We start from the raw sequence: 17,476 nt of genomic DNA, 5'->3' as shown, positions 1-17,476 counted from the left end.
GAAGAAAATTAGCTAAGATTTTGCTCAGAACTAATATCATTATGACATTGTTTTGTTAAGTATATCATGAGTCTATGATACTACAGGTCCACAATCCATTATCCATAATGCTGCAATCCAGAAGTATGAAAATCAAAAATATTTTGAAACTAATTTTTTAACAGAACATTTCCCAAATGAATATCACTATTTATAGTGTTTATCCCTCTTCATACATTTCACTGCACATATATATTAAGGTTTGATTACTGTGAAGAGTGCTGACCGCTCTGTGAGAATTACACAATACACAATTTATGCATCAAATTGACCTTACAAAATCTGATGAATTCTAAATTATGAAGCATATCTAGCCCCAAGGGTTTTAGATGAATAATTGGAACTTGTGTTATTTAAACCAAGATGAGACTTTAAACCCTTCTATTCTGAAGTTGCATATCTTAATGTATTTGTAAACCATCCATTTGTTATTGAAGGTCATATAGAAAAACAAGAAATTAAACCTAGAAGGTATTTATAGATAGAAATCATTCCCTCATTTTTAGCAAAACAAACCGCTGGCCAAGGAAGTAAATTATTTTGTTCAACATCATGCAGCCAATAAGTCAATGATGAAAGGACTGAATGAAACTCTCCATGCAACTATCATCTCCTGTAAAAAAAAATAAAAAGTAAAGGGGAAAAACATGCTAGGGTAGCAGCAGAAGAAAAATGTGGTGAGATCCTGCAATTCATTTGGGGAAATGGTGCTGGAGCAACTGGATATCCATATGGAAAAATGGATTTTGACCTCTACCTCACATCATACACAAAAATCAATTCAAGACGAATCATGGTCCTAAGTGAAAAAAATAAATCAATAAAGTTTTAAGAAGAAAACATAGGAGATTGTCTTTCTAACCTTATTATAGACACAGAGTTCTTAAGTAGAATAAAAAAAAAGCACTAACCATATAAGGAAGACAAAGGATAATTTGGACTTTAAAAAACCCACCAAATTTCTTTGTATAAAGTGACACAATAGAGAGAGGGAGTTGCAAAATACAGGATAGCAAATGTCTACAAATGTCTGACAAATACATCAGGATACATAAGGAGCCACCACAAATCAATAAGAAAGATAAACCATCATATTAAAAAAAAACACAGTTGAATTCACTTCTCAAGAAAGAGTATCTAAAAAACATAAGCAAATGAAAAAGGGTCCCCAAATATCAGTCATCAGGGACATGTAAATTAAGCCACAGTGAGATCAAGCTACACCCACCCAAACTGTGAAAATTAAAAAGACAGATAATACCAAGTTTTGTCAAGCTTGTGGAGAAACTGGAACATTCCCTCACTCTGTAGTATAAATAGGTAAAATCACTTTGGAACACTGGCAATATTTGCTAACCCTAGATACACAGGGATAAATCTCACAGACATTATAGTGAGTGAGAAAAAGAAAAAGCCAAGACAAAAGGGAAACTACTGAATGATTTCAGTTATATGAAGTTCCAGACTGGGCATAAGTAATCGAGATAAAATTTAGAATAGTGGTTGCCCTGGAAGACACATAGATTGGGAAAGGACCCAAGGGAAATTTATGGGGTAATGGAAATATTCTATATCTTGGTCTGGGTAGTGATTAAGTGGTAATGTATATATTCCAACCCCTCCTTGAGCTGCAACTTAAAATTAGTCACATAAAACACTATGTTTATAATGTGCCTAAATAAAAAGATGGAAAAAAATGCAGTGGAATCTAAGTAAGTAATTTTGTTTCAACTTGTAGTTCTAGAACACAATTCACAGATGAAATGGTACTTGAACTAAACATTCATTTAATAAATGATCATTATGCTTCTTCTATTTGCCAGCCATTTATTAGGTATTAAGAATACCTGGAAGGTAACAGTTGACATCCTCAAGGAGCTTAGACTGGTGGTCATGAATGGTGAATAGAATGCCTGTATATAAGAGGGAAGATGTTTCCAAGCTGGACAAATTGGTTGTAGAAGTGAAGTTTGGAAGTGCATGAATTACATAAGAAATGAAAAATAGTTCAGTTTGATAGAATTTCATTGAATAATATGAGAATCCCAAATCCAAGTTTCTCTTCCTTGTATAGAAATATATTCATTGTCTTTCTGTCTTTGTGTTTTTCTTTGTTTTTCCCTCCCTCCCTCCCTTCCTTTTCTTCCCTTTCTTCCTTTTATTCTTTTAGTTACTGTTTAAAAAATTTTCAGTAAAATTGCATTGATCCCCAACTCACACATTTTATATACTCTGATGGACTCATTATATTAGCATTATAATCATCTATCTATCTATCTATCTATATTTTGTATCACCAGAAAGAGGAGATTTTACAGGATTCTAAATTCTTGGTAACCAACTTACCACAAACCGCCGCATTGGTTTTCAAAGAGTGATATGCAAAAGGATATTTGGAGCTACTATTTCAAATTACGTAATTTTTTTTTCACCCTCAATTCCAAAGTAAAGCTCTTATTCCTACTGAATCAATGTGAGATGGACAGTATGTGATGTCATGCCATGCCATGCCATGATGATTCTTTTTTAACACGCTGGCTTGAGTCTTTGGTCTCTTTCCCTCAAGCCCATACCCTAATTCTGATCTCAGGGAAAAAGAAGTTTTTTTCACTGAGGTCTAGAACAAAGTTGGTGCGTTCATCCAATCCCAGGCCTTCCCCAAGCTGGAAAGGCCTTTGAACCACAAAACATCACAGCTAAGTAGTTACCATCATCACTTTGAAGATGGAGATACTTACATTCTAAGGCCAATTCTGCTACCCATTTGACCTTGAGAACGTTGTTTACCTGCTTGACCTTCAGTTTCTTCTTCTTTTTTTTTTTTTTTTTGCTGTACGCGGGCCTCTCACTGCTGCAGCCTCTCCGGCTGCGGAGCACAGGCTCCGGACGCGCAGGCTCAGCGGCCATGGCATGTGGGATCTTCCCGGACCGGGGCACTAACCCGTGTCCCCTGCATTGGCAGGCGGACTCCCAACCACTGCGCCACCAGGGAAGCCCAAGTTTCTTCTTCTATAGTTAATAAATAATACTTATTGACACTTATGGCAACCATTGTTTAAAGCATCCTCTAGATATTCACTCATTTAATGCACAAAGCAATGGAGTAAAAAGAACATTATTTTTGTCCTAATTTTACAGATGAGAAACCTAAAGAAAAGGCAGCTTAAGTAACTTGCCTGAGGTCCATAACTTATAATGGACTTCAAGACTGTTCTGAAACGTAGTCTGGGTCCAGAGTTTACATTTTTCATATTTTCACATTTTCTTACTGCTTTAAGATAACTAGTATTAAGAATAACATAGTACCTTTTAGACTTGCTTCAAAGCTACATTCAATTAACACATGCAAAGTTCTTAGAAAGTTCCTAGCCTAGAGTAAATATTCAATATATGTTAGTAATCATAATCTTTTTATTTATTTATTTATTTATTGCTGTACATGGGCCTCTCACTGTTGTGGCCTCTCCCGTTGCAGAGCACAGGCTCCGGACGCGCAGGCTCAGCAGCCATGGTGCATGGGCCCAGCCGCTCTGCGGCATGTGGGTTCCTCCTGGACCGGGGCACGAACCCTCGTCCCTTGCATCGGCAGACGGACTCTCAACCACTGCGCCACCAGGGAAGCCCTCATTATCATTTTTAAATGCAAGAATAATATCATTTTCTAATGAGGATTAGATTAAATGATGCATGCAAGTAACTTAGAAATTAAAAATGCTCACATAATAATAATATGTTATTATTATTATTATTTGGCCAGCTATGAAGGACAGAATGTTCAAAAAATTCACAAGAGGGAATCCAGACGTGTCACTTCCACTTCCTCGGCAATATGGGATCAAGGCTCACTTCCCTTGCTTGCAGTGGTGGCAGTCACAAGAAAAAAACAGAGCGAATCCAAATTGAGCTCATTATGTGAATCCAGAAGGAATTAATCTTTCACTTGCACCTGAAGCTTCCATCCCTCAGCAGTGTAGCCTCATAGTACCCTTGGTCCATATCACTATCATGATTATTCTTGGAGTGGTGAGAGGTTCAAGGCATTAAGCACCCTCTAGTTGTTGAGGGAGAGAGAGATTAGTTTTGCAGTTTTGCATGCAGAAGACAATGTGGGAGAACATTTTATGCTATCATCAAATTCAGTCACTCAGGCTTCAAGTATGTCTTTTACTTGAAATTCCAGTGTTGAAATAACTTTCTAGGTCCAAGAGAGAGCTGCTCCTGCCTGGGGTCCATGTCAGCAAATGGAAACTTAGGTAAGTCTGTGTGTCTGTAAATGCTCCACTTGACCACAGGGAAAGGATTTCAGTCTAAAACGGAACCAGAGGATAGGAAATGAATCTCAGGCACACGCTCTCAAGAAGAATGGACCTTAAGAACTGACAGGCTGATTTCATGTAAGTTCCTGAGTTACAGAAGATAGAGACTTATCTCCTGACCAATGAACATCTACCAAGAATCTCTCCCCATCCTCAAGGCTCTAAACTTCCTGCTTGGACTCTGGCTGGACTCTCCCGTTTGCACCGCTTGCCCATAAATACAGCCCACCCGAACCGTCAATAGACTTGCCCATAGCTTAGTACTGCGTGCATTTCCTGGATTGCAGATCCACCGTCATACTGAAAAAATTTCCACTTCTCAAATCATAAGTATCTTGTGAAAATGCATACTTTGAACTAGGTCCTCACTAAATGATTAAATGAATGAATAAATAAATAGAAGGCCACCCAAGTTGACTATTGAAACTAAAGACTAGGGAAGTAGTCTGTTATTTTTATTTTATTTATTTTTTTAATATATTTATTTATTTTTGGCTGTGTTGGGTCTTCGTTGCTGCACGTGGGCTTTCTCTACTGGCTAGTGGGAGCTGCTCTTTGCAGTGCACGGGCTTCTCATTGCAGGCTCAGTAGTTGTGGCAAACAGGCTCAGTAGTTGTGGCACAGGGGCTTATTTGCTCTGCAGCATGTGAGATCTTCCCCAGGCCCAGGGATTGAACCCATGTCCCCTGCATTAGCAGGCAGATTTCTAACCACTGCACCACCAAGGAAGTTCCTGTGAGTCATTTTTTTAATTGCCCTAAGAATTTGAGAATAAATAAACTCACAAAGGGCTTCCCTGGTGGCACAGTGGTTGCGAGTCCACCTGCCGATGCAGGGGATGAGGGTTCGTGCCCCGCTCTGGGAGGATCCCACATGCCGCGGAGCAGCTGAGCCCATGAGCCATGGCTGCTGAGCCTGTGCGTCCGGAGCCTGTGCTCCACAACGGGAGGGGCCACAGCAGTGAGAGTCCCGCATACCGCAGGGGAAAAAAAAAAAAAAAAACACAAGAAAATATTTTCTTCCTCAGTGGAGTAATTAAATCAGGTAATGTATGTAAACTAGTGGATACAAGGTCTACGCTACATTCTAGTCTCCTCCTTGCCCTTTTTTTTTCTTCTTTTTTTAATACGAATTCCGGCGCCAAAAGCTGCCTACGCTGCGCCCACGGCCGCAGAACCCACGCTCGGAATCCCTCCGCCGCGTGTCCTGCCCGTGCGCCACCCCTGGCGGGCTCGGATCTCTCCTCCTGCGGATAGAGCGAAGGGCTTTGGGCAGAGTTTCAGGAGAGCGTCGAGGACCCGAGCGGACGGATAGGGAGCCCTTCCCTTTTAAAAATGTCTCACTCAGCAGAGTACTGTGACACCAAGATGAATTTAATGAAATTTCGTGATGTACTGGCAAAAAAGGGTACTTTCTTTTGTCGAAGAAACACCATGCCGGAGGAGTGTGGAGAAGGCATGAACATTTCAAACAAGCGGAAGCTAAGCTGGCCTATGTTAGGGAGGATGTCCTTAATCTACTGGGGTAAGAAAGTCCTTTTCTGTTTCATATTCCTATCTACTTAGTGCCAGAACTAGACTTATTAAGTTATATAAGCTTTCAGATAACTCTTTGGGAAGTAAAATTTTAAGTATTTTAACAAAGTTCATCTGCTACGATCAACTCTTATTTTTTGTTATTTAATTAGAAGGTACTTCTGATACATCTAATCCAAAGCGCTCATTAAAGACAAGCAGTAAAAGCTTTAATGCCAATCATGCAGAAACTACGTGGATATGACAAATTTTTTTTCATTATCATGTAAACATATTAAAAGCACAATTTCATGGCCAAGAAATTTAAGTAAGATGAACCAATTTATATGTATGTAAACAAATATCATAGGAACTACATTAAAAATTAAACATCACCAAAATCATTCCTGTAGTAAAGTTGTCCCTTGCGCATTGAACTAAAAGGTTATATGTTATTATTTCTACCAAATGTTTATTAATGTTCATAGATCTAAATTAGTTAATTCCTGTGATTTAAAACTCTTAATTAAACTTCAGGATATTTTCTTCTTTTAAAATTTAATATACAGTGATAAAAAATAAAGATATGTGAAGAAAAAAGTAGTTATAATATTAAAATTTTAATGAATTTTCTTGGCTCTCATGTAAAAAATATCATGGACTGAAATATTTTATATCAAAATAGCAACACTTTCCCCCATCATTAATTTCATCAGTTATATCTGTGGCCTAGTAATCCAATCTTGAGTCACTTTTCTAATTTATGTATGTCATTTAAGGAGTTTAAAATTTGCCTAGTGGCTATTTCAATACCTGTCACTTCATGAATTGTGAGGTGATATATTTACATGAAAAGAAAGTTGATGAATCAGTGGTATGAGTCATTATATTAAAGCCATAATTATAAACAATTAACTTACGTTCTTTTGAAAAACTTTCTGAATCCCTAATATAGTTCAGATTTAAAAGATTTTCTATAGATGGAACTATTCTGTTCCCAAAGTTGCCTTCTACAGACTTGATGATTTTAAATTTCTTCTCTGTATAATACCATACTATATTTTAAAATAGAAAAGCAGATGAAATCTATTATTCTTAACGATTTAGATTGGCTTAGTTTGGAAGCTATTCCGTAGAATTCAATTACATGATTTGAGAAGTTATTTTAACTCTTTGTTTTCAGAGCCATATTAAAATACAAGATTACCTCCCCCCTCCAATGGAGTAAATTTTTGGTAAATAGATATCAGGACCAAATTCTGCTTCCTTTCCTAAGGAAGGCACATGTTGGCTTTTAGTTTGAGATTTAGGATAATTGTAAACAGAGAGTAACATCAAACATTAAACTGTGACTTGAAATTATCCACAGCAGTGCCAACTCTTATATACAAAACACTCCAAAGCCTATATTCTGTTTTTAAGAAATTTGACTCATTGTATTCTAGCAATATGGAAATGACACACAATATCCAAGATCAGGGAGTAGTTTAGGTGATGATAACGTTACTTTCTCAAAATCATTACCTGATACAATCATCTATTTTCTATATCACATTCAAACAATTAAAAAATATGAAATAAAAATCCAACCTAACAAAAAATGTATTACAATAGTTCTCATAGAAATACAAGTGACTACGGAATTAGCACTGTGGCATTCATGTTGCTATTTATTTTCTCAAAATATTGACCTCTGCAGCCAGACTCCTAATTCAACAGAGAAAAAGAAATTTCAGGTAGCTTTGTTTCCCCAGGATATAGCTCCTGACTGCCATTTGGTTTCACAGTACTCTGCATGCTGGAAGGAAGGCTTTCATGATGATGTTCTGTTATCCTATACACTGGTTTCTTGATCTCTCACAAAATTAGCGTAAAAGATTGGTGAAAAATTGCTGGTGACAGCTTGTCAAGAAGTGTTGTGGATTGCTTTATTGAACTCTGTCATTCACCTTTTATTTATTTGCAAGTCATAGGGATTGATTTTGAGGTATATGCCATTTAGCTTTATTTGGTCCATAGTAGAGCCTAAGACAGACCCCTTATGTAAAAAACATATTATTAATTTTAAAGCAGATTGTATAAGAAAGCAGAGATAGAATTAAGCAAATTAGTAGGTATTAATAGAAAAAAAAAAGCACCAAGATGTCATACCCTGCAGTTCTGGATTATTACAAATTCTAAAGTCTTGTTTATTAGTCAGGTTCCCAGAAGGAATGGATTGCATTGTCAAGTTGGGATTTTGAAGAGAGTTTAGTAAAGCTATTTACAAAGATGTGGCAAGTTATAGCAAAATTTAAGGGGATTATGTTGTAATATGGGACACGGTTATTGCCCTTAAACGTGAAAAGAAAGGGAAAGATGAAGTTATGGGAATCAGGAGAGATGGCACCTGGACAAGATCTGTGGTCGTCATCAATTGAAGCACAAAGTAGGGCAGGGAAGGAGCTGTGGGGATGGGTTCCACAATCTTCTTCCTCTCTCTAACATCCTGCAGTGTTCTTGGCTGGATCTAACTGGTAGCCAGATAACAAGGAAGTTTGTTAAACAATCAGGGTTTGGAAGGTTAGGAAAGCAGAGAGGCACAGGAGAACACAATCTGTACACAGTAATTTATGATGGACTGGTAAAAATTGTTTGTTTTTTAAACCAACTCTTGTAGCCTCCAATGCAAATATAATATGTCTTGATTTATAAGACAGCTCAGAATATATTATTATATTAATCCCTTAACCTTACTTACTGTAGAATAGAAATCAGGTAATGCTGATCTCATTTTGCACATGATTAAACAGCCTAGTAGAAGACTTGTAGCTCGAAAGTATTAGAACTTGGATTCAAATTCACCTTCTACTTTTAAGCCTAGTATTATTTCCATTAATTTCCAATTACTAAAAATATTTGAGAGTATATATTTTCTTCCCATTAAAAAGTAAATGATTATTTTTTTGACAACCTCAAGCATCTGCCCTCAATCAACTGAGTATTTGGTACATGAAGTCAAGTAACTGTTTTGGTTAAACTATTGGAACATAATTGACTATTAATCAATTAAGCTAATGGCTTATAGACTCAGTTTTACTAGTGTTAAACTAAAAGACAAACACAGTCTTGGATCCAAAAGAGGCTCCTTCATCTTCTTGTATAATACTAGAGAATTTATTTCTGAAATATAGTCATTATATTATAATTATTGTTACATTTTGGGGGGAATTATTTTATTGTATATTTGTATATTTGTTCAGTCTTTGTCTTAATAATACCAAAGTGATCTAGTGTGAAGTAAGGCAGAATCCTTCCCTGGGTTACATTAAAAATTTAATGACAGAGAGATGGTTTACCATTTTGGGCTGTCCTTGGTTAAAGCTACATTTTATACTCTTCATCACATGTGTTCTGACTATGCAGTCTCATAGTATAATGACTCAGTGTGACATGGTGGACAGATAACTTGGTTACAGGTAAGAGCTGGATCCAGTCTCAACTCTGGTACTAGCAAGTTATGACTGTTAGCTTCTCAATCTATGAAGCATACTTTCTGAAAAATGTGGAGTCGTGTTTTATTGTTTAAAAATTATCTTCTACCTCAACTGTTCTTTCATTTTAGAATTGTTTCCTTCAGTACAAAGTATTGAATTCATGTAAACATGGCAAGTGTTTCTTGTGTATTGTTTTAAAAAAGAGTAAAACAAACATTAGTTCTAATCCCTGCAATGAGAATTTGGGTCCAATAGTAATTAGTTCCTTTGTTTTATGTTAATTAAAATGTACACTTTCATTGGTAGCAGTAGGATAAAAAACTGCTAATTTAGTTTCTTTCCATTTTCTTCATTAACTTTAACATATTTACATGAAAGAAAAACTATATTGTGGCAAAATAAAGGCCTAATATTTCAATTTGGTGTAAGTAAATATGTGCAACTCTCTATATATCTTGGTAATTTAGAATAAATATATTAGGTTTCAGTTAATCAAAAAGCAAAGAACGTTGAAAGGTTAATTCAAATACTAACTTTTATTGTGTTCGTTTTAGTAAGGCATGGAAACAGCATTAATAATTAAAAAATATATTTCTTATGAAACTATTTAAGCACTTAAAAAATTATTCATTTTATTTATTTTTGGCTACGTTGGGTCTTTGTTGCTGTGCACAGGCTTTCTCTAGTTGTGGCGAGCGGGGGCTACTCTTCATTGCGGTGCGTGGGCTTCTCATTGTGGTGGCTTCTCTTGTTGCTCTAGGCACACGGGTTTCAGTAGTTGTGGCACTTGGGCTCAGTAGTTGTGGCACATGGGCTTAGTTGCTCCACGGCATGTGGGATCTTTGTGGACCAGGTCTCGAACCAGTGTCTGCTGCATTGGCAGGTGGATTCTTAACCACTGCGCCACCATGGAAGCCCTATTTAAGCACTTTTAGATTGAGTTGCTCTAGTAGAGCACTGACCAAGAAATCATCCTCTCAAGTTTAGAGTCTAAATACTTCTTAATATCTAATACATCTCAGTGTTAAAACATTTTGTAAAAATATTTACTGATTTGTTAATATGTAAAATTGCATGTAAATATCAAAAGTATTGAATTTAGTTTGCAGGATAATTTGTAATTATTTCTAGCTGGGTCACTCTTTAGAGAGTTATTATCCATGTAGATACAGAGTTTGAGAAGCATTTCAAATCAAAAAGGAAAGTGAGTGGAGTTTTATTTTTCCTTCAGCCTATGGGACGTCCTCTCTGAGGAAGAATGGAGCTGTCTTAGCTGTCTACACTCATCATTTCTCATTTCGTTGGTTTTCTGTAAAGAAAAATCTCATCCTAAGTCTCAAATTATGTTTTCAAAGCCATGTGTAAGAAACTCTTGCCCAGGTATCCCAGATGCATGACTGAAGATTCTGATGTCTCTTCTCCATCTGCATTCGGCTGCTCTTTTCAGGATCGCTCTAGCACATGCTTCTTCAACTCGGGCTCTCTTTTATGGCATTCCTTCTGGTCAGAGCACATTCCTTCCCTCTAGTCACTCTTGAAACAGTTTAATATGATTTTCCTTCCAAAGTTTTCCCTCAATATCCCGGCCCCGTCTGTACCTTCCATTTTCTAGTCCACCCTCCAACCCAGGAGATAACTATTAAATAATTGTTGTATTTGTGTTGGGGTCATCCTTAAACTTAAGTTCCAGGAGGGCATGGATTTTGTCAAGTTTGCCATCATTCACATTGCTGCTTGATACTGATTGAATTTTTTAAATGAATAAGTGTTTGTCTCTTTTCCTTGAGGCTGTGCTCCATTCTCTGCAGAAATATTTTCTTTTACATACTAGAGAATTGTGAGGCTTGGAGGCTTTAGACAAATATGAGGTGGTTTAACTCTCTGAATTGACCAGAGATATATTTTCCTGAGGGCATTTAAGATTATGAAATACATGAACTAGTTGTAAACCTGTATCGTGCTCCTAGTTAAAAAAAAAAAAGAGAGAGAGAGAAAAAAACATCCACAGTGATTATGGGTCCAGAAACACCACAAATTACATTGCAGTTCTGAGGAGACAGTTGTCTTATTCCTAATTACCTTTTTGAAATTCACCAAAGTGAAAATGCATGCTTAATAGAATCACATAATACTTTGAGTTTACAGATGGAATTCTTGTTACAGCATATACTCTTTTTTTCTCATAGATTTCACACCCTTGCAAAAAACCTAGGGACAAGTGCTAAGTCATTTGATTTATGTAACTCTGAATTTCTTTGCTTTAGGATTATAAATCAGACTCTTATTGTCACTTTAATGCAGAAAGCATTCTTTTGTGTTCATAATATAGATCAAGATGTGATTTAAGTCGAATTTTGTCAAGGTAACTCCTTTTTAAACCATGAGAAGAGACTTGGCTGTAGCCCAAAACTAATGGGAATCATATTTTATAATAAAAAGCAATATGTTAGTAATAGAGGCTTTGCTGCTTCTTGCAGTCTCCACAAGCACAAATTCTTGTCAGTTTTCACAGCTAATGCATTTTTTTGTCAAGTCATAAGCACTTTTAAAAAGCCTCTACTTAATATTGTGGAAGACAGAAATTCTAATTTTCCAAAGGAAGCAGTGAAAGTAGAGATCTTAGCCTGGAGGAATAAGATGTATGATGCCTGACTATCAAAGGAATCCCATTTTGAAAAGAGACCATCAGAGAGTAGAGTAGTGTGAATATAAAATTGAACAAACTTTCAAATTGAACATAAAGGGGTGTCATATTGCCGGTACTTTTCCTTTTCCCCACATTTTATAAAGGGATTCTTCAGCTGATCAAGTGGAAAAAGATGACAAGAAGTAAGTTATATTGTTTACATCTACTATTTAATGACTCCTGGGCAAAATGAAAGCTAATTTCACTTGTGTTTGCATGTACTGCAGACACTTGTCACACATTGCTTATAGCTCTTATAAGGCCACTTGTCTGTAATGTAGAGCTAGATACTATTGATGTGAAACTATAGCAAAAGTTTCAGGAAAGCTAGTTAAACTTTTAAGTTTTAACTTCTGTGACTGCCAGTGTGAGGAAGCCTAAGATATATTGAGTAAAATAAAAACCAGTGTGAGCAATTAAGCCAAATGGGGGAAATTCACTTTAAAAATACTGATTACGTTAAGAAGTCATCTTCCTAGAAAAGCAAGTCAGTTTTATTTATTAAATCTACAAATTTAATGAAAAGGAAAGACTAATTCCATTTACAACTTTAAGTTAAGGAAACTTACTTTGTTCTTCAGTTTTTACATAGTATGTGAGACATCCAAAGCCCTTATTTGCCTATTAACTTCCCGGGTTTTCAGAGAGTTCCCGCATTTCAAGGACATTCATGTAGCTTCTTTTTAATATTTAGTTTTGAATTATGCACATCCACTATGTTCACATTGTTATTCCTGTCTTCGTGTGTTCCTCCTTCCTGGGGTGTCACAGATGGAGGTGAATGGTATTCTTTGATGTCAGTATGGCTTTCTTCAAGAAGTATCACCAGTGGATTAGTAGATGTTATCTTTTTCCTTTGCTCTTAGGTGCTCTAGAATAAATTTATTCTGTCACAGGTGTCTTTCTTTTTTATTTTCTCCTTGAACTGTGTGATGATAATGTTCTTTATTTATGCAACCAAATTCCAAATAGCAATTAAGCTGCTTTGGACGTTGTACTAAAATCTGTCACTTACCTAGTCTCATTTTGCTCTTCACAAATTGGTGTGTAAGGTGACCAAAGTGTTTTTAATCTGTTTTCCATGTGAAAACTCCGTGGTTCAAAAAATTTAAGTAAATGGTAAAACCAGGATATTAATATAGGTCTCATAACTCTAGTGGGCTTTTCCCCCTCACAAAGTTAGCTCAAATTATTTTAAAGACAAAGTCACCAACTTTTCTTAGGATTATGAACTTAGTAACTAAAGCATCTCTAAGTATTAATAAGAGTAATAAAGATGAGTCTTAAAGAGAAAGTTAATTCCTACAAAAATGTACACATGTGCCTTGTTATTTCTTATTATAAGAACCATTGTTCCCAACAAAACATTTCAATAGAACCTGAAACTTTACCTTAACTTTTCATTTAATTTTTGTTGAGCACAACTAGAGATTATATGCAGAAAAAAAAATGTTTTAGACAAAGAATCTTTTACTTATCTAATAAGAGACACTTAGTTTCATTCACTAACAATCTGTTACTAGGACACATAATATCTCTTTCATAGTCCTAGACTATTATATTCAGTGTCTGATTTAGGTCATTTCTACTGGAGTTAATTACTTATATTACCTAGTAATTTAAAATTATTTAATTGCTATATTCTGTAATTCTTCAGACTGTTTTAAATTGACAGTTTTTGTTCTTAAAATCAGCACCTGTTATTAAAAATCATTAATTTTTTAGAAAAGAAGGTTGCTCTTTTTGATCCTAACTGTATGGTAAAAATGGAGAATTATGTGAATCACTCCATTTAGATCATTTAGTAAAGTGAGAGAATATCATCCACCTCAGATGATAGTTTAAATAGTTAAACTATTTAAACAGATGATAGTTTAAATCTAAGACAGATTTAAACTGTCTTAACATGTATTTGTTGTCTGTTAATATTCTCCCTACGTAATCTCATCCACTCCAAAGGATTCAGCTACCAGAGATAGACTGAGAACTGTGGAATTTCCATCTTCAATCTAGAAACTGTTCTGGGCTACAAGTTATATAACCACTGCCCCACTAGATCTCTCTACTTAGATGTCTTAAACTAATAGACTCATGACCCCTCTCTGCACTCTTGAACTAGCCGCTCCCTCAGTGTTTTCAATCGCATTCCAAGATAACACAATTTATCCAGTTTCTGAAGGCAATGATTTTGGAATTATTCTTGACTCCTCTCTTTTCCTCACTCCTCCTTGAGGTTATCAGCAAATTGTATTGATCTACACCCTTCTCCACATGTCACCCTCTGTTTGCTACCACTGCTATCGCTGTCAACCAGAGAACCACTGCCCTTTATTGCTGAAACTAGAGCTAGAGCCTCTTGGCCATCCTTCATAATTCCTTTTGCCACTTACAAACAGTTTCACGCTTCATATAGATAACAGGTATTATTAAAGTATTGTCTCTGCCCACCTCTTGAAGTTCATCTCTCATTCCTCTCTACTTCCACATCTGTGTATGCTTCAGATCAGTCAGACTTACTTCAGTTGGTTCTACACATACTTCCTCTTTTCACATCCAGGCATTACAACAGGAAATTGCTTCTTCCAGAAGCTCCTCTTCTTCACCACTACATCTTCACATACGTAAGTTTATGTCATCATTTTTGTATTAACTAAGATGTCACTTCCTTTGCTAATCTCCCCAGAGCAGATTAGGTGTCTCAGTAAATGATCACTCCACACCTCCTTTTAGGACACTCATCAAAATAATAATTATGTGTTTATTGCCTGCCTCTCCCCCTAGAATTTAAATTTCATTAGGACATAGATTTTATTTCCTCTGCTGAATTCCTTGTATCTATCATAGGACACTGACTGACAAAGAATGAATGCAGTGAGGGTATGAGTATTTATTGAGTAAATGAATATCATTTTGATTCTTGATTATTTGCCCACAATACCATTCATTTCTGAAACCATCATGCCATCTACTTTGTGGAGAAATATATATTTACACATTTATAACCAAGTCCTAGTTTGCAATATAGAATCCAGTAAAGGCCAAAAACTTTCCTTTACCTTGGGGTCAATTAGTAGCCTTTTTTTTTTTTTTTTCGGTATGCGGGCCTTTCTCTGTTGCGGCCTCTCCTGTTGCGGAGCACACGCTCCAGATGCACAGGCTCAGCGGGGCCATGGCTCAAGGGCCCAGCCAGTCCGTGGCATGTGGGATCTTCCCGGACCAGGGCACGAACCTGTGTCCCCTGCATTGGCAGGCGGACTCTCAACCGCTGCGCCACCAGGGAAGCCCCAGTAGCCTTCTTTTGATCCTACCATTTAGCAGTGATGAATTTGACTTTCAAGAATTGGGACTCTTCTAGAAAGCACATTTAGTGAACTTATTCTTTAAAAATTATTTGCCAAATATTATTAAAATTTATGAAATTAAATTAGACAGAAATATAAGTCTAAAGCCTAAAGATTTCAGAAACCAAATCATAAATTTTAAACTTCATAAATTTAATTCACACCCAAATAGCCCACACTGATTCCACTTATTTATTTTTTTTATGACAGCAGGTATATAAGTAAGACTTTTACATCCAGAACAAGTCAGAAATGATTACATTTGAAAGTTTTCATTGCATTCCTTTGGGATTTTGGTCTTGTGTGAATTAAATAAAAATGTATATTTTCATATTATGGAACTATGATTCGTCATTTTCTGTGATTTTGTCCGATATACCCTGAATTCTAATCTTCATTCTGTCACAAAGCTACATTCCACTGCTAATTATAAATCCTGTTAATATCTTTGGTTGCCACATAATGTACAGGAAGGAGAGTGCCATTAACCATTTCCTTTCAAAAATGAGTGTCACTTTGTCATTTGTCTACTGCTACCATCATAACTGTGGAGCACATGCAATGGACTTTAACTCATAACTACTTGCCTTTGACAATGCAAATTCTTTAGCAAATTAAGTTTTATACAGTGCTAATTTTAAAAAGCGATAGTGACTATCCCTCTCAAAGTATGATAGATTTCCTTAGATGATGAACATTTTTAAATTATTAAATTTTCCAATTAGAAATGCATCAGTATGGCAAAGCTTACTAACTTTCCACAGTATCCATTCTCACACTACCCTCCTTTCACACTTGTTTAAGTAGGGTCCACAGAAGTCCAGCTGGAGAGTACATTTCTCAGCTTTCTTGTATGTTTCCACATGGCTAAGTTCCTAGTAATGTAAAATAAGCAGCAGTCATATAGACATGTCCCATGCCAATTTCTTAAGAGAACAGTGCTTCCCCTCTATTGCTTCTCCTTCTCTTTTCTTGGAGTTGATAGAGTAAGCCAGTTTCTGACTTGTAGATGGGACAGTCGGGTTGCAAAGTATGGAGAAGATGACCCACCTAAACTGGGAATGAAACATACAGAGGAATGCAATTTGAAGAGAAACCTATATCTTATATCTTTTTTCATAATCATTTTTTGATTTCCTAAATAATAAAATTAAAATATAAATGCATATGGATATAGGGAGGGGGGTGGGGGAAGGAAGGATTGTGAGTTTGGGATTAGCAGATGCAAACTAGTATACATAGGATGGATAAATAACAAGGTCCTACTGTAGAGCACAGGGAACTATAGTCAATATCCTGTGATAAACCATCATGGAAATGAATATGAAAAATAATATGTATAGCTATAACTGCATCACTCGCTGTATAGCAGAAATTAACACAACATTATAAATCAACTATACTTCAATAAAATTTAAAAACTAAAAAATGCACATGGATATATACGTATGCATACCTGTGTATATATATGCATATATACATTTTAAAATCTGCTGACACATAGCTTAGATAATGTGTTTTGTGCTAAATTAAGGGTAGAAGAAATCCTTGTAATTGTAAAAAAGTGATAACGGTTAGGCAAGGGATTATCAAGGAAAGTAGACTTGATTCTTTTTCAAACTAATTAGTTTTTATTTCCTTTTTTAATGGAAAATGCTTGAATATGGACTCCTCTGTTGTAGGAAAAATAAATTGATTAAAAATTACTAACTCTAAAAGTTTGTTGACTATGTTCTTTTTGCGTAGTGTTGTGCAGCCCTCACGTAGAAGGATAATGTCTTTCTAGGCTTGATGAAGCTATCGTTAATCTCCTTCTAGATTCTGAATAGAATTTTATTTAAAGGCATGAAGGGGATATACATGGCTAAGAATGGCCTGATAACATTAACCTGTATTTTAGCTCTAACTCTAGGTCTCCAAATAGCATAAATAAGTAACATTAGGTAACATAATGACTTATTTAAAGTTTCTTTTTCTTTATATTTTTGAAATTTTTCTGTGGTTGATACATGTTAACATCTGCATAGAACTAACATCAATGGCGTTCATAGTAGTAATTATTCAGGTGAACTCTCTTTATCCCAAAATGCTATGTCGTGTCTTG

This window comes from Mesoplodon mirus (genome assembly GCF_964341445.2).
Source record: "Mesoplodon mirus genome assembly, chromosome: 2".
In the NCBI taxonomy this organism is placed as follows: Eukaryota; Metazoa; Chordata; class Mammalia; order Artiodactyla; family Ziphiidae; genus Mesoplodon; species Mesoplodon mirus.
This window is presented reverse-complemented; position numbering follows the sequence as displayed.